The 26,809-nt window shown below is 41.5% G+C and overlaps 1 long non-coding RNA gene across 1 annotated transcript; it reads right to left on the reverse strand.

The window, feature by feature from the left end:
* Positions 1-465: 465 nt before the first annotated feature.
* LOC311007481 lies at positions 466-25,200 on the reverse strand. The gene is made up of 4 exons (XR_014596422.1): positions 24,875-25,200; positions 9,294-9,610; positions 2,383-2,524; positions 466-600 (listed from the first exon to the last, which is right to left on the reverse strand). It is a non-coding gene; the product is annotated as an uncharacterized lncRNA (long non-coding RNA).
* Positions 25,201-26,809: the final 1,609 nt, after the last annotated feature.

Raw genomic sequence — 26,809 nt, forward strand, 5'->3', positions numbered from 1 at the left:
CATAACACTAAATTACAGTGATGACCCTGGTGCTCAAGTGATTCTCTGTGGTTAGATTAATGTGTTATTTTGATCTTATTACACCCACTCTCTCCTATTCTTACTGCTTACATTATGAGGAAGTGAACTGGGCTACATACATACTGCACCATCTATCAGCTATGCCTGTAGCCCTGGCATAATCATACTAACATCATACTAAATGGAGCAGACTCAAATAGAACAAAGTCAAACAAATCATACACAATTACATCTGTTTCACAAAACTGTTTTACTATTCAATTTAAATATAATGATCCTAAAATATCTACCTGCAACAATAGTTTAAAGTTTAGCTTAGGTGAGTCATTGTAGTTTTAAACTCACGGCACACAAAGGGCACACAGAGAGTGGCACTCTTTGAGACTGGTGTGGCAGCTCCCTGGCTGCCTATTCAAACAGTGTAAAGCACAGCAACGGACCTTACCTGAGGTGACAGTGAGCTTGGCTTCCTGACTGATGTCCTTCCTGGCAGAGTTGGACGCAACACAGCGGTAGGCACCCTCGTCCTCCTGGGTCACCTCTAGAATCTGGAGTACTCCGTTGGGAAGGGAAATGAACCTGTTGCACACAGGGCAGAGGAGGAAGGAAAAAAACAAAACGACTGATTAAATAGCTTTGTGCCCTGTAGCATGAAACATCCAACTGATCAGCTCTGTGATGACCCTGCTGCTGAGTGCATCATTTTTCACTCAGCAACCAGGCTTTTGTACGCAGACTCTTAAATTACAAGTTAACAAAAAAAAAAACTAGATACACAATGTTTGTGTTGTGCCCCTATAACCACTGAGTCTGTTTCTACTCTTGACATTTAATGTATTTTCTTTAATCTCTCCCTCTCTTATGGAGATCAGGATATAGATATATTGCCATCCCAGAAGCTCTTACCACCTTTATCACGGCCAATTAATCTCACCAAAATGTGACCACTTGTAGCCTGCTCACATGGCGGGAAGAGAAAGGGAGTAGAGAAGAGGTGAGAAAAAAGAAAGAGGGGTGGAATAGGGAAGAAGCAGCGGAAAAAAGAAAACGATAATAGAAGAAAGACTGAAAAAATGTGGTAGAAAGGAAGCAGATGTAGAGATGGAACAAGGATAATAGCGATGACACAGAGCAAGAGAAGGAGGGAGGACAGAGAAGAAAAGGCACTGAAAAATGTATCAACCATCCTGGCTCATCTTTGTGAAAGGCCATTAACACCGACCAAGGTGGGAGAGGCACATCCCCCCAATAAGACCTTATAAGCAGCTTGCTGTTTGCGGGTCACACAGGGCTACATCAGCCATTAGCACTTAGTCCTGTGCAATAAGGCTGGAAACAAATTCCAAGGCGATGGGGCCAGTGAAGCAACAGTGAAATGTCAATATTGTTAAGTGGCCGAGTAAATGAGAATATCTGTGAGAGAAAACTGACAGAGAGAGATGATGCGGTGAGGATGTGGCAACAGGCATACCTTTTGAAATGTTTTTTTATCTGTAAATGCGCAGAAGACAGATACATATTTCAATATTTACTTGAACATTGTTCTGCATTTAGACGGTCTATTAATTGCTTTTGTTGTTATTCAATGTTGTCTTACATTACATTACTGTACATTATATTACATACAGGTGACCTTTTTATGTCAAGATTGACAACAGAATGTAATGGATGCAACACAATCACATTCAAAGCCGGGAACATCAGAGAGATGTCAAAGTCCTTGGACCATTTTCACTTAGAGCGAAGAAACTTGAGTGTAATCAACAAGTTAACTCCTACTCAGAGTGACCCCATTGTATCTGCACTTCAACATTTTTTCCCTGATGTAAAAAAGTGACAGGTACTGCATAAGCTCATACTTCAATGAGCTTTGAGTATCATTATGTGAGACAACGTTGGCAGCATCAGCAACAGCACCTTGAAAATCAAAAGCTATTTAACTAAAAAAAAAAAGCATAGGCACATATTTCAGCATGGTATAAATATAAGACTTCTGATAATTAGTGGGTCACAATGCTTTAACTGCAACACAATGCCAGTGTTTTTTTAACTGTTAAATGAACTAGAAGATAACTACAATAGCTGGCATTTACATCACTGGAAATTAATATTTTGTTGTAGAAAATTCAAATGACAGCTTGTCTATGTGAGTGTTTTTCTCGCATTAAGCTTAAGCTATGTATTTCATAAAATGATTATTTAAACTTCCTTCATGAGAAAAGAGAGAAATAATAGACAAGACATAAAATCAAAATACAGTAACTATGTTAATATCCTGAAACATCCTGAACCTAAACTATTGTATTGCTCATTCAGCAATACTAGTGTAAGATGATAGAAATACAGATACAGATGGCTTACCTTGTCTCCTCGGGTAAAGCCACTTTGTTCTTTTCCCAGGTAATAACAGGTGTGGGTACTCCCTCAATCTGGCACTCAAAGCGGGCAGCTCCTCCAGCCGGCACTGTTTGGGGCGATGGCTCCTGATGAAACTTAGAAAGACCTGGGGGCAAAGAAATGATACAGCTCAGGGAGGGTATCAATCAATGCAGAAACGATGACAGAGGACAGACAGAGAAAAACGGCCTATATCTAAACCAACACATGTGCAAACGACCTTTTTTAATCATTTGAAATCTGTGTCATGTTGTCTGCCTCTGGTATAACGAATAGGACACTGTGTTTGATGTAGGTCACTCGTGATATGACAGACTGCAATTACATTGAAGGCATGGTCTATAATCACTCCCTCTCCATCAGTGCATAAACGTAAATGGCATCTGATCACATACCAAATACATTAAATTACTTTGATTGCAAAGCCAGAGTGGTCGAGGTTTAAGAGGTCCGTATACTAATTATCAACTCACGCCTCATCAACCCACAGACAAACCTGACCCCATTCACAGATATTGTTTAAACAATTCAATTGGTGTGATTGTATTGTATTGTTTCATTTGGTTTGTTTTAAAAATAGCTTGTAAGTTCAGGATCTGTGCACAACAGTGCTATAATCTCTATTTCACAGACTTCTGATTATTGTATTTAAACCATTTAAGGGCTTTTAAATTGCACCTTTTTAAATTATTGTAATTTAATTAAAGACTTGTTCAGATCATTTAAATACCCTTGAATGTCCTGATTAGGAGAAATTTGAGGATTTAATCAGGCTCGCCTAGATTATTTCTCTCTCCAGGTTGAGTCTTGGCAGAGCTCCAATTTTCTCAGCCTCAGCACATTCACGCACAGACTGAAAAAGTGCCCCAATGTGGGTAATGCTGAGCACCAGGGAGCAGCAGTGAGCACTGTCTGAGGGCCTCTAACCTTTGACCCTGAACAGGCTGTTGAAGAAGAGAACAAAACTGGTTGGCTGTCCCAGCCACTTCGCCTCCAGCTCTGACTAAGGAGTAGAGAGTGGGGGGTGGATCAAAGGAGAGTGTTGAGAAAGAAGACTGAACAAGGCAACCAAAGGCAGGAAGAAAGCAGGAAGGTAACAGAAAAAAAACAGACTGCAAATACCCACTGATAGAACTGGGCTAGAAAATATACAGCCAATGCTCTACTGTATGGATTAATGGAGGGAAACTAACATTAGCCACACAGTAAAAAGATTTTCTTAATACAAAAACACTATTCATAAGTCATTCTTCATGCTTCCTGCATGTTCTCTACGTGGGGCTAATTGCAGAACTGATACAGAGCAGAACTGCATAGTATGAAAACACAGATTAGTGCTAGTGCAGTGCTAAATACAGAAATCTACCTCCCAGGAAAGACAAATCTGATTCACACATTACAAAGAACTGCTCAAGGCGGAGGCTCTGTTTTATTACATAAGTGATTAGGTGTGAACAAATTACTCAGATATCTTTTTTCTATTTATTATTTTCTTACATCTTACTTAGGGGTAAAATGTGTTTTGTTTACCAATTTCAATTCTTACATTTGACATCAGTGTGATGCTACTCACCACACTTGACACTACTTTGTATCATACCATACCAACTTTATTTATAAAGCACTTTAAAAACCCAGTGGACCAAAGTGCTGTACAAAATTACACATAAAATATACAATCAACATAAGACACAAAATGTACATAAAACGAAACAGAATAAAAACAATAAAAATAAAATGATGTAATTCAAATAACACTACAGTATATAAAACCAATAAAACAATTTAAAACATAGCGCATAAGTAAAAATTAGTCAAAAATAAATAAATAAATAGCAGATTAAAAGGCATCAATTTAAGCGGAATCAAAGGCCATGGAGAACAGGTGGGTTTTGAGGCGCTTTTTAAAAACATGCAGCAATGGTACTTGTCTTGCGGCTGGTCGTTCCATAGCTTTGTTGCCACAACTGAAAAAGCACGATTTTCAGCAAGATTTTTAGTTTCCTTCTGTTCAATCTTGATCTTAAGGACTTCTTGCTCCATGTTTGAAAGGCTGCTGTTGTCACAACTGAATAAACTGTGCTGCCCTATGAATGCAACTGCAAGTAGCCTACTGCAGATCATGATGGATGTCATTCAAATGTTTCTTCTTTATCTGGTGATAAACCAAAAGATTGGACAAACCGAGGTTTTCAACTGATGATCATTCCAGAAAGTAAAAAGTAAAGGGACTAATGAATTTGTCACACTTCACACTGAAGGAAACATTAAAGCTGTCCTGTGGAATTTTTTACATATGACCGTTACATTACAGCCACTGCCAAACGAGTTATTAGGATGATCACTGAATGCATCTCCACCACACAACAGTCTGCGTCACCAGCGCACCCTGACTGTTATTGTTGCAGTACTCGAAAAAAAAAACACGGCAGATGGCTCAAATATGAAAAACTCCACAGGGCAACTTTAACATCTGTATCAAGTTGTTAAAGTTTTTAGATAAAAACCACAATGTCAACCTAATTGTGTAGCTACAGGCATGCAGTCATTAGGAGAGATCATCTGGGAACCATCATGAGATAGGCTTAGTTTTTTAACGTGATTGATACGCATGTAAAAACTCAGACCTGCAGGTGCTGCTAGATGAAAAGTCAGTGCAGTCATTAGGATTCATCCTCTGGATACCACGACTGTACACATTTTTTAGCTTCTTCATACATGTGTTTGTGCAACCAATCCAAAACCTGTTTAGACATTTCACTAAAAACCAAAACTGGTGTTATTTCAGGTGAAGTTACTGAAGTCATCATAACTGAAGAGTTTAGTCATCAAGATATTTCAGGCAGAAAAAAAAAGGTGGACTGACTTTTGAATTGACTAAAAGGCTGATAACGCTACACAAAGAGCTGCTGCTCAACAGCTGCATAAAGAGTGGAGACACATTGACATGTCATCTGACTTAAAAACAAACAAAACTATGGAAGAGAGGACGTAGAATAGTGTTTGTATAGAGGAGTAGCCATTTCCAAGTTTTCCAAGTTTCTCAGTTTCCCAGCTTTTTTTCTCCCTTCAAACCATTGTAAGCTCGAGGAGACACAGCCCCTAAGCCCTATCACACCAGCTGTTAGTCATGGCAACAAACTGGCCTTCTGTGTTTTCCTACTGCACTGAAGGAACAGAGTTTCTCAATGAGCACACAGGCTGACACACACACACACACACACACACACCGACCATAGTAGCAGAATGCATTTGATTCATTTCAGAAAAACTTGCGATGCCTGTTGCAGAGTAGTCGATGATTAACCCCCGCCACCCCCAGCCATTACACACTGTGATGCCCTCATGTAAACACACCACCTGTAACACTGCCAGAGAGCACCTGACTGGGTGCCAGACTCACCAAGCGTGTGGCGTGAGTGTGTAATTTTGAATGCGTGCGTGCAGAGCTACTTGTACCTCACTGTTTACTCTATTGCGTGTATCAATGCCTGTACACACTGCTAGTGATTACATTACTGGATCACTGTGTGCATCTATGTGCATGCGTGTGCGGAGGCGGTGGGGGAAGGACTGTGTGGGGAAAGTGGGTCTGACTGTGACTGTGAGTGTCGAACAACAGCTGATCAGCGACATAAATGTTAATGCAAAGAGGGCGAGGGGTGTTCAGAGGAAGCACTTTGCCCATGCTGTGACTGAACAATGGCAACTAGCTGTGCTTCCACCTCCGCTCTGTCAAAGCATAATCATATTAGTCTTTTCCCAGGAATCCGTGAGTGTCCCCAGCCCGCAAAGAAATTCCATGGCAGATCCATCCGGCACCATGCAGAGCACACACTCACAGATTTCTCAAAGCTGACACTGTCCTGCCCGGGCTTGTGCTGACATCGAGGGCAATTTTTCATAGTATCACTCCCAGGAAAGGTGACACATCAAGCCATAGGGTCAAAAATACGTTCAGGTGTTTCCTAGCAACAAGATCTTTCTGTGTTTTCAAGGAACAGTAACAGGCAGCTCTTTGGACCAGTGTGTGCCCCGTCTATATGCTCCATAGAAAGTCTCTGTCTTTCTTTTTTGTTGTTCTCTCTCCTTTTTTCTTTCTTCATTACTCATTTTCCCCCTCTGTCTTCTGCCTTTGACTTAACCCCAAATCTCTCTCTGTCTTTGTCCCTCTATCTATGCCCCACTCTTTGGCCCCAGGGCTATCAGATTGCAGCAATTTTCCCCTCCCCTTGTGCAAGCAGATAATTCTACCCTTGACCCTGTTGCTACCCAGCTTTCAGGCAGAGTAACAGTGTGGAAACCCATAAAGAATGCCCCCCACCCCAACAGATAGTTGTGTCACTGGAAGCAACTGGAAAATATGCACAATTTGAAATTTCTCTCTACTATTTAAATTGGTTGAGGTGCACTGATTTGTCAGTTTGACATGCGTGCCAGAATGCTCTCTCAAATATGTATGGCATATTCTCCATACATTTTTTTATTAAATTAAAATGTTTACTTCAAAGATAGTTTCAGATGTGTTTAAACTACAATATTCCATCTCCTCCTCATCCCTTTACCTTTAAAGAAGGGTACATTTATTTCAGGTTTGAACACAGCCACTTTTGCCTCGAGCTATCTCATTGCAATATTGTGACTCTAATGTGAGATGCATAAAGTCACAAATGCTGAGAATAAAGCAACACAAGTTGTGCAAACAAAAATAAGAAAACATTTATCTACATTTCCATCTATTTTACTTTGACTATTATGATATCAAAGCACATAAAGCTGTGATGATACCAGGGTTAGCTAGAGCAGTTTGGTTGCCTGGAGGAGAAAGGCACATTTTTCAGTTATGGCATGAGGCTGTTGATTGAAATGCACTGAGAAAGCTGGTAGGAAATAAGAAATATTGACATTCACCAGCAGTCTGATAATTACAAAGGTTAATTGGTCTAATCAAGACTAAAAGCTGCTTTTTTATCCTAGCGTCATCAATTACCCATGGATTTATTTGGGAAATGTGATGTGTACACAGTGTGCTGCTCAAATGAGTTACAAACTGAAACACTGTAATTCTATTTAAATATTTTTGTAGTCTGCATTTAAACATTGGATATCTTTCACTGTCTCTTCTCCAGCGCCGACACATTCACATGTTTTTAGACAAGGTCACATGCATCATATACCGCCACAAGGAAACTGGAGCAGGTGGCTTTCATAATGTGTTTTCACAGATGTGATCTCTGCTATGTTCTCTCCTCTGTCTCATTTCTGGTAGTGAGGACACAGTAGGAAATGAGAATGCCCGCTCAATGTCAATGTTGAGGCAGTTCAGCTTCGACCTCCTGCATGCTGGACCCATCTATCTCATAGCCTCTCACTGCTGATTTAATTCAAAAGCCACACACACACATACAGATGCATGCACACACACACACACACACACACACACACTGAAGGTCATTCTTAATGGTCTCTAAAGCCTTTCCTTTCACCATCACCCCAAACTCTCTTCAACCTTTTCCTACTTCTCACCATTCATCCAACATGGCCCCTCCCCCCCTTTACTTCTTATTGTGCCTCAAACAAGAGATCCTCATAAATAGGCCTGTGACAGCTGACAAAAGTAGGGGCATCCACAGAGGATACTGTCTCATTTTACACAAAGCTAATGACTAAATAAAGACTACCACTTAGGAGTATGAGAGAGAGAGGCCTTCGTGGAGAAGCGATTAAAAAGCTGCAGCCTGTCCTCTCGTCCCTCACACTTGCATCTTCCTGTTCATTTTTTTTCCTTTCCAGCTGCTCTTTCTCCTTCACTCGGTGGCTTTTAACAGACTATTGTTTAAGAGTGTACCTGTTCCCAGGACACTTGTTAGCGCTCCACTGGAGGATAAGTCTCCTATTTGCGGTGGAGGAGAACCAAGTTCATCTCCATCCATGCAAAGAAATTCCCTTGACAAATCAGAAAAATCTCATTGCTCTGCCTGAATGCTGTAAGTGGATCACTGAATCAAAGAAGCTTTTTTCCATCTCATTAGCTCACAAACCATAACATACAACATTTTGACCACCACTTAAAGGTAGAGTCTGGAGGTTTCTTCATTGCAGTTTGTAAACAAAACATCCAAACTGGGCCCCTCCTGTTGGGCTCAACTATGCAGCCTAATGCCCCTGGCAGCAGCAGCAGCAGCAGCAGCAGCAGCAGCAGTCAGGACTGCAAAGAACAGGAAATATAGTCCAAGTGAAGCGCTGGAGCCGGGGGTCAATACCCGGCCATCACCGGTAACGGTAGCCTCGAATGTATGCTGTGTAGTGTTATGCTGTAACGAGTAGGAGGGTTGTTGTGGTGAGCTTGGCAGTGGGTGCTAGTGGCGGATGTTAGTTCTGCAGACACAGTCACCACCACACAGGACTAGAAGCCCATAGGTGATGATTAAGCCAGATTTCATTTGTATAAGTCTAGCGTTTATTTTTTTTAGCAAAACCCCCCAGATTCTACTTTTAAAGACACAGTGTGTGTGATGAAAATAAAGTTGAAGCTACAGTATCACCATTATTGATATTATTAAAGGAGTAGTTCAACTAAACCAAGAGGGCTTTGTGTTTTCTTGCAGTGATGCTAAACCAGTAGATTAACATTGGGAAAGATGGAAAATAGCTAGCATGGTCAGCCCCAAAGATAAAATGGTTTGATGTTTGTCAAAACTATACATTTACATACTGTAATATTCCATACATTTTCTACATCCTGTTCATAAGTCATGCAGATTGGACCATGCAGGCCAACCCACACACCAAAACTAACCAAATCACAGACCTTTATAACTTCCAGCTCACCTCTAAAATAAAATAGTGCAATGTGGGTGTTGCCGGACACTTACTTGCCAAGAGTACATTTACGGTCCGGCTGGTGAGGGCTCCGAGGGCGCTGGCACTCACACAGCTGTAGCTCCCCTCCACGTCCTGGGCAGGCTGGCCATCCTTGGAGGTCGGCAGCAGGAGGAGGGATCCGTTCCCCAAATACTGCAGATAGTCATCGCCCCCCTCCACAGGCAGGGTCCTGCCATCCTGAAACCAGGTGACATTGAAAGGCGTGTCGCTGGCCCCCAGATTGCAGTCCAGCAAGAGGGCGAACCTGGTTCCAACACTACATGGCTAGGCCCGGCACCGCAGCTTAGCTCCACCGAAACAGGCTTTTCTGTGTGGGACAGGGGAAGAGAAGCTAAATATAAGTTCATGATCCATTCTCTAACTCATCTGGTGCACTCATCAATAAAACCTGTGAAGAACTTATAAGCAGAGCCTTGGTGCAACTTCTTTATTTACTGCCTGTTTTTTATTCATTGACCTGATTATTATTGCTTTCTTACTGTACATCTGCACACTTTGTCATGTTTGGCTATTTTTGTCTTTTGTTATGCCCATAACTGCTTCTACAGAATCAATAGTGTTGGCAGCACAGATGGATAGGGCTGGTGCATTCCAGGAGCAGGGTGTTTTGGGGACAGAGAGGAGGCCAGACCCCGAGGAGGAGGAGCTCTGTAAATGAAATGGGTGTAGAAGCATGAAGAGATTTGTATGTCAGCAGCAGGACAATAAAGTCAGAGGGAGAGGGGAAGTCCTGGAGAGAGAGAGGTTGATGAGCTGGTGTGAGATGAGCAGCAGAGAGCCACATTAACTGCAGTCACAGGCGATGTTGTTGTTCAATCTCAGACATCTTACCCTGCTAAAACTTCTCTGTTTATTTTAAACAATTTAATCCTTATTTAAAATTGTAGGCACGTCATTAAACACCACATCATTTTGAAAGTAAAATTGCAGATTATGAGAAATGCAAATGAATGCAATGTCTCAGCAAAACAAGATCAATTTACTCTTCCTTCTGCAACTGTACATTTACTCTCATAATTTTCTAAATGCTCTATCTTTATTTGATGTATCCCACATATACATTTTCTTTTTCTCTCTCCATTTAAAAAAAAACAAGTGTTGTTGAAAGACCATGTTAATTCATTTCTGTGAAGAACCAGGTGGAGAGAGAAGTAGTAAAACATCAAAGCAGAGCTTTTAGGAAAAAAGGAAAATTAATGAAAAACGAAAGAGGGGAAAGATCAAGACAGAAGCAGAGATGAGAAATAAAAGAACCGAACTGACTCATGTCTTAACTGCATGATGGTACTTAATTATCTGTCATGTGGAGGCCGAGTGGAATATAATGGGTAAAACCATGAGAAGAAAAAAAAGTAGCTCTTCAGTGCACTTCTTACACCATATTACACATATTATCCTACACATGATCTATTGTTAATGCTTTTAATGAGCCCATACTGTGTCATAAATATTCATCAACATCTGTTGATGACCAGATGATACCCTTTTCCATGTACATGGACTCTACAATACAAAAAAATGCTAGAAAAGAAGAGCTAAAGAACCTTGTACTGTACAGTAGATGTGCTTCTTTTAGTGTGCAATGTTATATATTTTTTGTGTTTGTATTCTATTGAGGAAGAATTCAAAACTGAAAACCTTGCATTTTCAAAGCGCTACGTTCCAGGGACTTGGTTAGTAGAAAGTCCAATATAACACATTGTGAATAAAAGCATGTCACTGTTAACACTAACATCCATAGTGTCTCCACCATTTCACAGTAGGTATTTGCTCTCTTTGTCAGAGCAATGTCTGTATTTGACATGGAAATCATGATGATCATGTTTTAGATTCTTGACTGAAGCACCTCCAGGTTGAAAGAGGCAATTTAACATCTTTGAAGCAAGATGGCTCGTTTTTGAATATGCTACACTCTTATTGTCTGTTTTCTTCCATAGGCAAACCTGACAGGAGATTTATGTGTTTTGCAAAACCTCACACACAGACGCACACACACACACTCTCCAGTCTGAATAAGGAAAATTATTCAGTCTCAAAAGTACTAGTAAGATATTAGTTTTGACAAAGTCCTTGGGCAAAAAAAAAAAATGACATCCATACACCACACAGTCATAAACTTAGTGGCTCGTACTCAAACTTCTACATGTTTGCCTGTGAAGACAACTCATTTAATCAGAGGAAAGGCATCATTTGATACAAACTGAAAACACACAGTACTGGAACGTCAGCCAAGAAATGTCCGAAAGTACCCGTCTAACAAGAGATAGGTGGGCTGTGTGGCTGCCTCATACTGATTACTCATTCTAATAGTGGCAGATCATGCCACTCAGAGTGAAAAATGTTACGATTTTATGGAAATCTCTAAAATGTAATTAATTTAATATCAGGCGGGTGGATGTTTGAAGATTATATAACCTTTATTTGATGTATATTTTCAAATGTAAACATTTCTCTGGATCTCTTGGACAGATATTTTGGCAAAAATCCTTAGTGAAATCTATTACATTGTTTTATATATACTGTAAGGACTGCTTTCAGTCCAAATTTTCTACACAGTAGGTGGAAAAATCCAGTGAATTAAGTCATTTCATGTGTGCCCTACAGGTCATCTCATTCAAACTTCCCCTCTATAGTTCATTTGCCACTTATCTTTCGAGAGGCCACCAAAGAAACATTTTCTCAGAGGCTCAAACACGAACACACACACTCACACATTGCAGGTTTCTTTCAGCTTCTCCGTCTGTGGCGTTGGATTAATTAAGTTTATGGGAGATGGAATTTTTTCCTTGATTAAATGAGGCCAGACCCCCACCATCATTTCCTGATGAAGAGGCTGCCTAATGCTGAAAAAACACTGCTGTACTTTGCTCTGGCAGACACACACACACACACACACACACACACACCACACACACACACACACACACACACACACACACACACACACACACACAACACACACACACACACACACACACACACCTGCCATGGAGACAACAATATACATGCATGCACCCACATGCACCCAAAAAGCCATTCGAACAACTCTCAAATAAGCACACAGTGTTGTAAGAAGAGAAACACTTGCACACACAAGCGCACCACGGCACAGATCACCTCGACTGCTCCTCTCTCCCATTTCAACTAATTAGGTCTCATTAAGTCATTAAAACGTTAGCAGCCATTTCCCAGCTCACCCACCAGTGGTTTCACTTGGCAAATAGTGGGGATCCTTCTGCGTTGATATGGAAAAGCCATTATCCCTCACAAAAATCGATGGAGGCATAGTAGGCAACATGAAAAAAGTAGGAAAAAATACAAATTTCGTCTGGCATGGTTTCTTGTGTAAAACGAATTAGATAAAAATAAAGACATTCATCCAAGGAAAAAGTTACTGAGATATTTTTTAGAACGACAAAGTACCATGACCTAGTAATCCTTTAAAAAAGTAGGCAAGGTAAGCACACCATATCACATATTTTACGTAGTGGTTATGTCATTGGGGAATAAAATGCTTGATATTCACACACAAACTCAAACTCGACTCAACTGCCCTGGATTTGTAGCCACGAGCACCACACACACAAAAACGCATATGCATTTTCACATGGTAATATGTACCCACACACACATAAACACCCGCTCCAACACATACACAGCCGTTTCTGTAACTGTCAATGTCTCATGAGGAACAATGCTGTGAAGAGGGGGGAATCTGTGAAGTGGCCATTTTGCCAGTTTACTGACAAGTGGGAGCTGCTGGAAAGGACAGGGTACACACTCTGGGAGATAGTAGTGGCTGTGCGGTCTTGCTGAGCTGTAGTGAATGGATTGCGATGGCCACTGCCGCCAAGAGGTTCATAGCTTGCTCTAAGTAGAGAGAGGACAGCGGTTTACAAAAGGAAAAATGATCAAATAGAGACCAACATACAACAAGGAGATTATAAAATATGAAAAAAAATGACAAAAGAAGCAAACAAATCATCTATAAATAATGTGTTGCCCTTCTTCCTGAGCAGTAACGACTGTGACACTTTCTCTAATTGTGTCACAGTCATTTGGATAGATTTTACAATACACAATGGTGGTATGATCCCTATGAATTCAAATCACATGGTTGGTGTACCTCCATACTAATGTAATGTGTCAGCTGAATAAATGGACAGATCAAAGCCTAACTTGCTATCCTCTTCACTATGAAAAACACAAATAGACAAAAGGAATGCACAGACAAAGAAACAGACTGTCTCTGTCAGTCAGGCAGAGCAAAAAAAAGAGAAGAGCCAGAGAAGATGGAAAAGTGAGGAGGGCAGTGCTCTTGATACCATCAACACTTATTCCGCTAGTCCATCTCTGTTAATGGATCACTATTCACAAAAAGTTTGGGAAAAACAGAAGGAGAAAGGAGGAGGAGCAGGAGCAGGAGAGTGACCCAACACAGCGAATATTTTACCCGACCCAGCTCATTGTCAACAGAGCCTGGACACCCCATGACCCCGAGGCACAGCTCAGGTTTCCACAGCCTGAAGTGATACAATACCTCATGCTTATTAGGAACCAGAGATATGTACAAAGAGAGTCGGCTAAAAGGCTCCAACAACCAGTGCTTCATGAAATGAACAGAATTTTCTTTTTACCTCATGCTGCTTAAGTAGCCTATACAAGATGCTACTGTTACTGATATTATATTGTGCTGATGAGCTTAATGCTAGCCTTTACATATATATGTGGCTGTTTCTACTCACAAGGCATTGATATACAGTGGAAATGAATAGGTTTATACTACAGAGAGGCATGTTTACCACCATGCATAGCAGTTCTGTGAAGCTGGGGCTGGTAATTTAAACTAAATGCTAAAGTCAACATGCCAACACCCTCCCACTGACAATGACAACATGCTGTTCAGCAGATAAGGATGCAGGAAGCAAAATTAAATTTCTGGCCCAGCATTGTGCCTGGTAGCTCGGCCCAACTCTGGCCCACAATACTTCCACATCTGGGCTGGTTCTGGCTCTTACTCTCAAATGTTGCTGAGTTGGAGTATGTGGGCCAGACTTGGGGTGAGACATATTGAGTTAAAAGAAACACAAGTACCCAAGTATTACCCAGAATGAAATAAATTTAAAAGACCAATAGTCATATGCCTCTGAGGTGACAGTATTTTGTTACAGCAGTGTTTTCAGCTATCTGCTAATGTCATCATACTAAGACTATCACAGTGACAATATAACATGTTTAGCACACAAACATTAGCAAATTAGCCCCTATTACATGAACTATGGCTGAATGTAATGAGAGTTAAACAAAAGTTTGACCCGATGTCAGGAAAAAGTCAATGCACCCTCAGCGGAACATGGTTATCTGTGCCAAAGGTTATGACAAACCATCCAATAGTTATCAATACCATTCCTCTACAAACTGTTACCAACCTCATGGTGGTGCTTGAGGAAATGTCCAGAGATCCTTAAAGTAATCCCTTGGGTCCCATAAATAATAAAACACCTAGGACAATCCTCCATAAACCGACACTGCTCGCGGGGATAAAAAAGTAAGTGATGAACAAGAGCCAAAGTGGGAGAGGTCTAAAACTTAAAAGGTGGAGATGTGAGGCAAGAAATGGAAAGAGATATGAGACAAAGAAAGAGACTCTGAATTATGGGATGAAATAGAGGACTGAGCAAAGCAGATAAGATTAGAGCAGCCTTGAGACTCAATTGAAAGAAGAGCAGTGAAATGTGATTACAGTCGCTTTTGTGAAGAGGAACCACTAAAGCACTCAAATGCAGTGATAACCAGATTGCCTTGTACATCTTCTAAATTGACACAGCGGCAGTAGATAATTGCTATGAGTTGTTCCTGAATGATATTAGCAATGTCTTGTATTGTGCATGTTGGCAGTGCTTGTCTCGGAAAAAACAGGGTTGTATCACTATGCACTGAAACCTAAATACAGGCTGAGTGGACAGGGACAGATGGTCTGATTGATAGCACTGAGCAGTTTACAGCAGGAAAACTGTGTGTGTGTGGTGTGTGTGTGGTGTGTGTGTGTGTGTGTGTGTGTGTGTGTGTGTGTGTGTGTGTGTGTGTGTGTGTGGATGCCTCAACCCAAACCTTAAACTGAGCTCAACTAGTGTCTTTGTTTGCTAATTCATTACCTAACATCAATAAAAACAAAGCAAAAAATTGCCCTGGCAGGCTGGCACTTACATGCACTTGTGGCCAAAAACTACCCAGTATGTGAATAAATCAATAGTTTGAAAACCACAGTTGTGATAATCTGAGGAGAGAGGCAGCCTGCGATAAAACCCTACAGGGAGACAGAGACTCTATGTTTCAGTATCCAGGTGGAAATGCCTCAGCAAGAACAAGTCTCAACATTTAGGCTTTTATTCAGATTGTGTCGTCTCCGGTGAGATATTTCCTGGGTGTTGGGTTCTTTATAGTAACATGCGAAGTACCATTTAAGCAACATTTAACCCTTTTTTGGAGCCTTAAATTGCCATGTTGCCGAATTACAACAGAGCAGAATTAAACAAAGCTCCACGCAGGGAGCTCAACATTTCACTGAATCCACAGTGAGCCTGTGAGTCACTCAACAATCTGAACAGCTGCCGTGTCGGATGTTAACCGTTCCAGTTGTGTTTCCTCCATGATGATACTGCAGGGTTGTTCTCACAGCAAGTCATCCTCACCACAAGAGCACACTCACGTTTACTATTAGAAAGCCAATAAAATGAATCAAAACATTAAGTCTGACCTTGAGCATTGGAGGGCTAATGGAGTTTACACATACCCAGGGCTAAAGTATTAATAGAAACTTTATTTACTTGAGTGGATGCATTATTTTCCCTGTTGGAAAAATGTTTGGCATATGCATCTTCCTTTTCCTTTTTTTCTTTTTGCTGCTTGGGATCTCTGCCCTCCAGATCAAGTGGCATATTTTATCTGAACCTAAACCTGATCAAATCAAAGATACCATATAATAACCTTCCAAAGTATATTTAATGACACAGATAAAAGTAAATAGTTTCAATTTCAGTATTGATTTATATTTGGAATATTTTTGCTCAATTAATCAAGTGGTGTCAATTAGATGTTAGTCTGACAGACAACTATATATGCATATATGTTTTATACAGTATATTGCATTTATTCATATTCTTCATTTACTTAACTGGTTAATTGACAAATCTTTAGCTCCGTTTCCAACATGTAATAGCAACTAGTATGTGCACCTCATGTCACACTGAGCTGTACAAAGGTTCACTGTTTACAGTAATGTGGAAAAAATAAGTTTCCAAAATGAGCATTCATAAAACTTGGCATACACTTCATCAGATCATATAGTGAGCTTCTTCACTGTCAGTGTAACAACGTTAAAGTATACAATGAAAAAAATTGAGGTTGTACGAGACAAACACATTTCATACATTATACTGTATATAGTATATGTGTGTCTGTGTGTATGAGCAAGGGGGAAAACAGGGAGCCAAACTGAGAATGAAGGGTAAAGAATGAGAGTGCAAGTCCCTCGTGCCTCCTGCTCTATGTACAGTCCTCATTCATCCTGTATTCGTCCAATCACAGAGCAATGTTCCTGCAGGCAGGGCCTGGCAGCAGCATGGGGCCTCCACATGGCCATGTCAAGGGCCAGGCCCACTTGCATGAGTCAACACAACGAGCAATAAAACTAACATAGGAGTAACATGGGAGATCCAAATCACAATCTGTTTATTCACGCAGCAGCACACTAAATGTACAGGAATGTGCGCTGGGGGACAGTGGGGCATGAAACTGGCAACACAAAGGTTCTCAGTGTGCAGGACAAAAGGAAATACTGGAGGGTGTTCTACAGAAAATGGACAACAAAGATGCACAGACAGGAGAGAAGACACAAGCTGGAGTCTACACTCCCTTCTTATTCAACGTTGCTCTTTGAAGTGAGGCACATGTACATTGTAATGCTCGTGTGCGCGGATCAGGGTTGAGCATCTCATAGGGTCAGGATGATGAATGAGACTGTTATGTGACACTATTTGGTACATGCATGCATCAAGGACAGGCATACTGTGCTGAGCAGAATTTACATATTATGCCCATGCTGGGTCTTCAAAAATGCTCCATCACTGATGTGAGAGGGATGTGCTGTGATCTTTGAGCAATAAACTGCACTTGAACGACAAAGGATTGGCGTGTGCACTCGGTATGAATGCACAAATGATTTATAAATGTATGCTCTTTATTGTATGGTGGCTGTGTGGATGAGGAGCTAAAGCACAGCACTCCTTTGACTTCTATGCATGCAAATTCCTTGAACTCCATACCCCTCTGCCACATGTTTTCACTAATATAGCATAGCTCTTCAGTTAAACTACAACTGGGGGTTGACATTGCAATATTTATTTATAATTACCTACACAGAGAGAGAGACAGACACCTCCAGAGGAACACATGTGACCAACAGACAGCAGGGAGGAATGGAAGGAATGTGAATGCAGGTTAGTCGACCAAGTGAGCGCCACCGGTCTGCTGCATCTCTCATAACGACACACACAAATGCACACACACACACACACACACTGTAGAAGAATAAAAGCTACATTAATGAATGCACAGAAGCAAATCCTACCATAATAATAAGGTGACTTCTTCAAAAATCTTAATAATCCCTGATCCCCTGATGCCATAATGACCATAACAATATGGAGCTGGTTGACTTGCTACTATGATGTTTAGTAACCTCATTACTCAAGTATTGCTGCTGCTTCACTGATCAATGTTTAAATGCAGATGATGTTCAGGACAGACAGTGGAGTGAGGGCCGTGGATGGAGCTGGTGCTGGGATTTTAATGAGGTTATATGATTAGATCTTGGAGAGAGGCTGGTGCTGGATGCCACCCAAATAATATAAAAGATACCACCTTCAGTGCAACTGCGACCCTGGCCTGAGCATTTGCTCAAAATCCCATTATGTACAGATATCAGATGTGTGTCTCAATCTGTGGCAAACCCCAGTGACCTAGTAAGCCAACAGGATGAAATAGCTGAATCTGCCGGTACAGTAGTTGCATCACCACAGTTGTAATATTAATTTGTGCTACCGGAATCAAATTAACAGAGAGCAGCTTTTCTGGAGAGCAACTTGGAAATAGACTGACTCACCAACATTTGATCTCTATGTGCAACTGAGGTGCAACTCAGTGAAAACGCCGAGCAGTGAACATGACCGTAGAGCCTCGAGGATATGTTTTACATGCTGGCATCATCTGAAAAGGACCGCCTTGTAACATTTCAGTAACATTTCAGCATGGCTCAAGTGTGAACAGAAACACACAGCCTAGATTACATTGCTCTTACGCACTTCAGAATAGATGACTCTGAAGTGTGGCTTTTGTGTGCAACAGTGCCTCTGTTGAAAAAAAAAAAAAGGGGGGGGGGGGGGGGAAAATGGCCAGATGGCAAAATCACAGAGCTGTTCTCCCTCAGACATGGAGGTGCAATAAATAATCTTCACCTTATACATGTTATGTAGCTCGACTTGATTGAGGGGCGGGACACAAAACACCATAACACCATCCCTGTGCTGAGGCTCTAACTTTATTGACCCCGTCATGATTATGTCATTGAAAAGAGTCTAAATGGATCATTTCTATTATTGAGACCCACATGCTAAAGTCTAGAAGGTTGGTTGCTTTACTGGGCAGACTAACCTTGAAATGTTTGAGTCATGATCCCAAGGCTTTTCTATGAATTCAAATGTCAGCTCATCACACTCTTGAATTCTCTGTCACAGGTGTTGAATGGAAAAAATATATATATTTTAAAATGTCTTTATCTTCAAAAGAAACTGTGACCTGGGATGGTCATACTGTATATCGTCTCACTTTAGAGCTAGGTGTCATTTTCAGATACTTTTATGAGATCATGTTTACTGCAAAAAAAAAAAAAAAAAAAAAAGCAATACAGAAAGAAAAGAAAAATTGAACACATTTGTGCACATCCCAAGACAGAAAATCATTTGAATTCATAGCAGACAAAATCAAGCTCAAGACTTCATTTCCCCTCATACAAACACGTCCATGCTTGAGATTGCCTCCATGGCAGCATGAATAGGCACACACAGGGCACCATAAAAATCAACATATTCACTGCACAAATATACCGAGTTGAAACTCAGCCCAAGGCATCTTTAAATAATATGCATCCTAATTTAGCATGGACTCTCTGGGGAGGAGATCAAGATGCACAAATTGCAGCTGACACACCCACACTCACACACACAAGCAAGCAAACAAGCAAGCGGGCTGGCACACGGGTACGTACCTCGGCAAACACACGCATGCAGATACTTAATTTACTGCTAATATGTAATGAGCTTTTCTCCACAGGCGCTGCTGTCCGACGACTCTGGTTTCATGTCTCCAGAGATTGGAGTGTGTGTGTGTGTGTGTGTGTGTGTGTGTTCAGTGTTACTGAATACGAAAACAGAAAGTGGTAAGTTTAAGCGCAGGAAAAGTTCAAACAACAGTTAGAACATAGTCATTAAACTACGCATTTGCATAAATGCATCATTTACAGTTACATTACAAACACAATAACATGAAGCCATTAAGGTGGTGTGTTTAGGAGAGGCTTAACAATCTAAAAGAAGACAACAACAAAAAGATAAAAGTACTGTAGGTCTAATGGCTTTTTCTATTCATTTAACCACTGCATTCTCTCGTCAAGATAGGAACTACAAATGCAGTGTACACACAGATCAGTTACACACTGATATACATATGTAAACAGTATGAAGGCCTATGCAAGACACAGTGCAGACAACATATGTCCCAAATTAAATGTTTATATTCCATAACTGCCGCTATATGGGAGGTTGAACAGCTGGCTCTCTGCTCTAGACACAACAAACTGGAACTGAACACAGTTTAAACATTCAAGACCACGGTCGAGTTCATGAGGAGGCATGAGTGAGAGCAGAAGATGTTCCCCTGCAGAGGCTGAGGAAGTTCAACCTGCCACAAGATCTCTGTTTGTTGTAGTCATAGTGGATTTTAAGTATGAGTTACAGCAACAGCTCCTCGGATGGGCATGCAATAGTTGGCTGATGAACTTGATTGAAATTCTAGTTCTGAAAATGTAAGATGAAGGAAAACCTTCAAAAGCACCAGCTGGAAGAAAACAAGTGCCAGGAGCCCAAACCAAGGAAAGTTTAAAGCCGCTCCAGTAATTTGGTTTCCCACTAGTAGCAAAATATACCACAGGAGAGACAGAGCTCATGGAGATGTAAAGTTACCACATGACAGGCAGAAAAAAAAATCCACTTAATCACAGTCAGTGATACCGTGATACCCATGACTTTACTGTGCTGCCGACTTGTATTTGTGCATTTCACTGTGAGACTTGAACTTACAATTTTAACTAAATTTGCTCAGACTTTTGTAACACACTGTCACAGTATTCAAAATATCTTCCACTGTGCCAAGCTGAACCCCTTGTGTAACTGTACATCTCCATAATATCTAAGCTAGAGAATAGACTTTGCCCCCCGGTACCCAAGTGCAGCGTGTGGGATAAATGGTTGACTCAAAACACAGTTCCCTCACTACCATGGCTAATTTTCCTCAGGTGCTCCATGGAAATATACAATTTTAGGAAACAAGCAGTGGTGATGACACTGTCTGACCTGAGCGAAGTGGAGGAGTAAATAACAGAGTGTATCTATCTATTTCACAATAAAATAAAATAAATGAATCCATCCCTGAAGTGACTGCACAGAGCTAGTAAGGTGATTATGTTACGACAGTAGCAGTGTGGTGTTGCCAATAGGCAGGCTCATATCCCTCACAAGCAATTCAAGAGCATAAAACTAAACCTTGCTCTTTTGCTATGAGAAAGTAATTCTGTCTGTCTGTGTAGTGTTACTTAATACAGGGATGAGGAAGCTGTGATGAAAACATAACGTAATCAGAGATACATAAATTAATGCTGGTTGAAGTGAGGCAGAAGCTGAGCTTAAAATAACATTCAGGGGCTTTTCAAAAAGCAATTTAGCTTAATCATTCTAAATGTTAATAATAAAGCAATAATAATCTTCAAGTGAAAAATATTTAAAAGTAGATTAAACAAATGTTGCTACTTTTTGCTGTCAATTAAATTATAGGATTTTTTTTATGGATGACATGAAAGCAGATGCTGGTTATGATGAAGTTACAGAATTATCAGATTAGTAACACTTAAATCTGCAGCTCCGCTCGGCTTTATAGAGCTTCACAGTGAGTTTCAGTTCACTGTTAAGCTTATTTTAGGTTTGTCTCAATCTCACTGCTCAAACAGGTAATAACTAGCTGGTGAACATGGTGGCACTTTAACAGTAGAAAAGCCAGTTACTCCCCTCAGGCACCTGTGTTGGTAGAGACCAAAAAAAGGGCTCTAACAAAATGAGCATTAGCCTTTGAGTCCACAGACGGCCTGAAATACCCCTCAAAATTAATATGCTTCATAACATCTGGAACTACAATAAAAAACGGTTTGCTGAGGGTGTTGCCTTTCTGTGTTGTTTACATGTCTGTGTCTGCTGTTTCCTGTAGCTACTCTTGAGCTTCCCACACTGACATGCAGAAGAGACAGTACAGACGGTACTTTGTGCAGGGGAAAGAAGATGAATTTGAGGTATTTTTCTCTTTAATCAAGGACTATCACACTATGTTGCTCATGTGGAATTTCAAGAGTCTCATGTTGCACCGAGCATCTCCCACCAGTGTAACTGTGTGAGTGTAGAGCCGGACGGTGCAGAAAAGTAAAATGTGAGTTTGAGCATCCCTTGCTGTTCCACAAAAAGTGCCAGGTACAACGAAGTAGCAATGACAGCTACTGCGAGCTGCTGAATGTCAACACAAAAGTTTTCCAACAGTACACAGCGTCTGACCGGTGGACATCCTCATGCTCTCACCTCACATGCAACTGTTGCTGTGCTAACAATTTTCTTGTGCAAAGGCCAAATGCGTTACAATAATAAGATTCATTACCTCATAAAGTCCCACAGGACTGCAGATGTTTTTTTTATTTTTATTATTATGTCCATTAATAACTGAGCGGTAAGGACTGTGAATACACAGACACCCCGGCACTCACACTCATTCATTTGCTTGTGATGCGTTAAGTGAGGCTGACATATTTTCATTTGATCTTTAGAATGGAAAAAACAAGCTCTTTGTTTGTGGATGTAGCAATGGCCCTTGCCCTCAAAATCGCCCCACCAGCACCCGCCAATTCATCCCTGTCCCACGATTGCCCCCAGCCCCGATTCCCACAACCACCAACACCCACAACATTCATGCTCCAGTTTTGGGAACCTAACAAAACACAAGCAGAGACAGAAAGAGATGCCCATGCCAAGTCACCCTCATTTCTATGTTTACTGGTCTTGACACAGACTAATGACAACTTAATGCAATTATGTAATAATAACACATGATTAATACTAATCTGTTGGTTTGATCTCAGAGCATGATGCTGCTGTCAGTGGAGCTCATAAATGTAAAAGCAAATTTTGCTCTGGAGCAAAACATTTTTTGATGGTAGCTCTTAAATATTGCAGTAGATTTTAGACTGTGATTCATTTAATGCTCTTTTAATCTTTTTTGGGGGGCTAAATGTGTTGATTCATAAGCCTTTTCAGACACCAGAAAAACAGACAAAAACGCACCAACTTCCAGTGATAAATCTCGCAGTGGAAATAAATCAGTTCCTTCCTCTCTCTTATCACAGACAACCTCCATCACAATCGCCATTTACCTGCAAAGATTTCATCATCTGGATGTGATCACCCCCGGTGTGGCACTCACTCTGCTGTCAGGAGGATCTCAAGGGGAGTAATTCCTTATTCTGCCTCTGCTGGAGTCTGCAGGGCATGGTAATCTAACTCTATATAAATCGTATCCTCTGACCTTCCACTACTATATCAGATGGAAGTCAAGGAGGCATACCTCTAGTTGCCTCCCTTTCAAAGCCGTTATTTGCATAACTGAACAATGAATAACAGAACTTACAGTATGTGATAAAACTCCACAATATCCCAGAGGGAGATGGGAGGTCTTACTGGGCATGCAAGAAAGTACTTTGATTCTGATATATTCATCCTACTTGACTTTTCACCACCGCACCAATCCTTGTGCACATTAGTCCTTTATATCTCATCACTGCTGGTTCTCATCACTGCAGTGCATGTCATACTGGAGTTGAAGCATCAGAACGTCTACTGTATGACTCAAGCAAGCCCCAGACATGAGAGAGGGGTGAAATCACACCTGAGAAAACTTTTAATAGTGCTGCTATCAAACACAAGCACACTGCTATATAGGACACACTCCCACTTGACTGGTCCTCATGGAAACATGTTACTGCTTAGTACTTCAAACCTATCCACCACAAGGCTTAAACGTTGAGGCAGAGCACCACAGCTACAATATGACAGTTCACCACTGTATGGTGACATGGTGGTCACATTTCACACCTTAAAGCACTGTAACAAAAAAAATTATGCCTAAAAACAATAACCAACCACCACCCCTGCTTCCTCTTCACCTGTAGCTTGTTCTGACGTGATTTCAAACACCAATGCAGAAAAGTTCTCAGGGATGATGATGGGACAAAACACATGTGCAGCCTTTGTTCTACAGGAATCCTGCATGAAAGAGTTTCAGGGAAAGGACCACATGACACCTTCACTGTTTCTAATATCTTCTTTATCCTGACCCCCCAGGAGCGTTTAACTGTCGAACCTTCTCTGATATTCTGCACAGGTCTTTGTCATGCAAATGCTGCGGCCACTCGTCGTCGCCTGTGTGGGCAGACTTTCCTCCACTAACCAGCCCGCTTCCACTCTCTGAAGCTACCATGCATCTTCCACTACCACCCCTCAAACACATTTGCTTTTTTTTCCCCCTGCAGATTTTCTTCACAAAAGCCGTGTATTTAAATTATTTTCCTTTTGATGACATTGTGAGTCCTTTTCACACATTTATGTCGGTCAACTTTACAAGCCAGTGGCTACACCCATACCCCATGCGCACAGTGGATCAGGGTTATTAAACTGTCAGAGAAAAATAGTTTTTGGCAAAGCAATCCACATATTTAGAGACTGGTTTGCGTCCACTCGTGTTGAGCGCCACATCTCTGTTTGATCGCAAACTTCCCCCCGGGCCGGTTCATTATCCCTGTGGCCACCCTGTGGCAACATTCAGGGCTGCTCCTTGGGCAATGTGCTGCAACTTCATAACGCCAAAACCTTCCAGCGCGTCCTGGAAGAGGCACCCATGAAGTAACAGTACACCACTACCTCATAGGCACTGGAGAGGCCACATGGGGTGAGCACAGACTAGTACGGAGGGGATAGAGCGAAAGGACCGTGCAAGGTGCAAATTCACCCAGTCGCTCTCCCCCGTATCTTTTATCACAGCCCACAAATGTTGAGTAACTGCACTTCAGTGTAATAAGAGTGGCCCGTTCGCTCATACATGCACTCCACTGGAAGAAAAAAAAGCTACAAATGATTAAAGTAAGCTTTACCTTGCTTGGATGGACCACAAAACAGCGAAAGAAGACAGAACAGCCAAATTGTACTCTCCACCGCCATGTACAGCCTTTGATTTCCACCAGTGGGGTAGCAGCGTGCGTCTATACAACCAGCTATACCGTTATAGCGACATGCATATGTTGGAATCCGCTATTGTCTCCGCCGGTGCGTGAAAGAGTCTCTGTGAATGTTTAGGTCTCTTTGGTTAACAGTCCCCTGGCTTTCCTAACAATATGGTTGCATTAGACGGGGGAGAGCCGTCGTGTCTCTCGGCGCTCTAACGCCATGTTGCGAACGAATTTTAAGTGTGTGTTGGCTGCTGGTCCACACACACACACACACACACACACACACACACACACACACACACACACACACACACACACACACACACACACACACACACACACACACACACAGAGGCATGGACGTACGCGTGTGCGCGCACCTACACGCACGCGCGCGTTCACCAGACACTGGCTGGCAGGTCGTCGCTAGAGTCCTGAAAAGCTGTCGGTGATTCTAACACACCCCTTCCTCTCCCTTTTTGTTCAGCTCCATGCCTTTCCACCAACACTTGGAGGATCAATTCAAAGCGGATTCGCCGGAGAAACACTTCATACAAAATTTGTCAAAATATATTTTACCCCAGGCGCTCTCTCTCTCTCTCTCTCTCTCTCTCTGGGACGATGAATTCGTTTGGGTAATGCCTCATTCTCTGCCGGAGCAAAACCAAGTGTGGAGAATGGTCTAGCTGGGCGGTTATCTGTAAAGATTGGCAATGTGTTGCCCTGAATGAACTCAGTGATGGAGGCACTGCTCTTGTTTATGAGATTCAGAAACACATGTTTTAATGAAAAGTGTATTTTCCTAACGTGCAAAATCTGCACTCATTCATTTTTACAACGTATGTAATTTATCCTTGTTTTTCTAAGATTTTCTGCTATATACAGCATGTGAGTTAGTCTGTACCTTTGTTTAAATGCACATGCATGGACATGTATGCCTGGCTGCATTAATGCCTCGATGTGATAAAGCAGGTCTGGGTTAAATAAAAATGGAGAGCAGGAGTGGCACATGTGCTTTCTGAGCAAGAACAAGCATGAGGAGGAGGAGGAGGTGTGTTTGTGTGTGTGTATGGGTGTGTATGGGGCAAGGGAAGGAGGAGGAGGAGAGGGGGGCGTTGGTGGTGTGCATCCCAATCAATCAACCGGCCTGCCTCCTGCACTGAGTGCTAAGGGACCCGCTGACTTTTGCATGCAACCACATAGCAGGAGCCAGCTGGAGCCCAGCCTTCCCAGATTAGACAAAGACTCTTCTCGCGCAGCACTCTCAGCATCACCGATATCAGCAGCATCCTCACAATCAGCAACACACACAGATAGAGCAGGGGAGAAACACACAAAGCGAAGGCTTTTACCAGTCAGATATAGCGGCTCCTGTATCCATCAAAGCTGCTACTTGTTACACTGTAATGAATTGTTCTTTGAAGTCCCAATGTGCCATATCCACCTTTTGATGATGTGACATCCACTCATAAATTGCTTGTTGGCATGAAAAGAGTGCCTATTCCACATCATTAAGCAGTCATCTTGTGCTATTTGAATTTCGGTGTACATCTGTGCTTTTGAAAACAGCATCTTTTTGTTTATTTTTCCTTTCTCCTTCTTTTCCTTTTTTTTCAAATTGGGAGCAGGATGCTCTGTATTATGACTACAACATAGAGAAGAAAGAGAGGCAACCATAAAGGGCAGTAATGAAGGACTTCCCTTTGATAATAATAGCTTGTCCAGCCAGATTTCTCATCTCGATGTATTCATTAATGCTGATATAAGATTGATTTGAGCTGATGAAATGAAATGGGATGGATGCCTCTCCCAGGTGTCTGATTAAAGCAAATGTCTGGGCCATTGGATTATGTGATTGCA

This window comes from Trachurus trachurus (genome assembly GCF_905171665.1).
Source record: "Trachurus trachurus genome assembly, chromosome: 3".
NCBI lineage: Eukaryota > Metazoa > Chordata > Actinopteri > Carangiformes > Carangidae > Trachurus > Trachurus trachurus.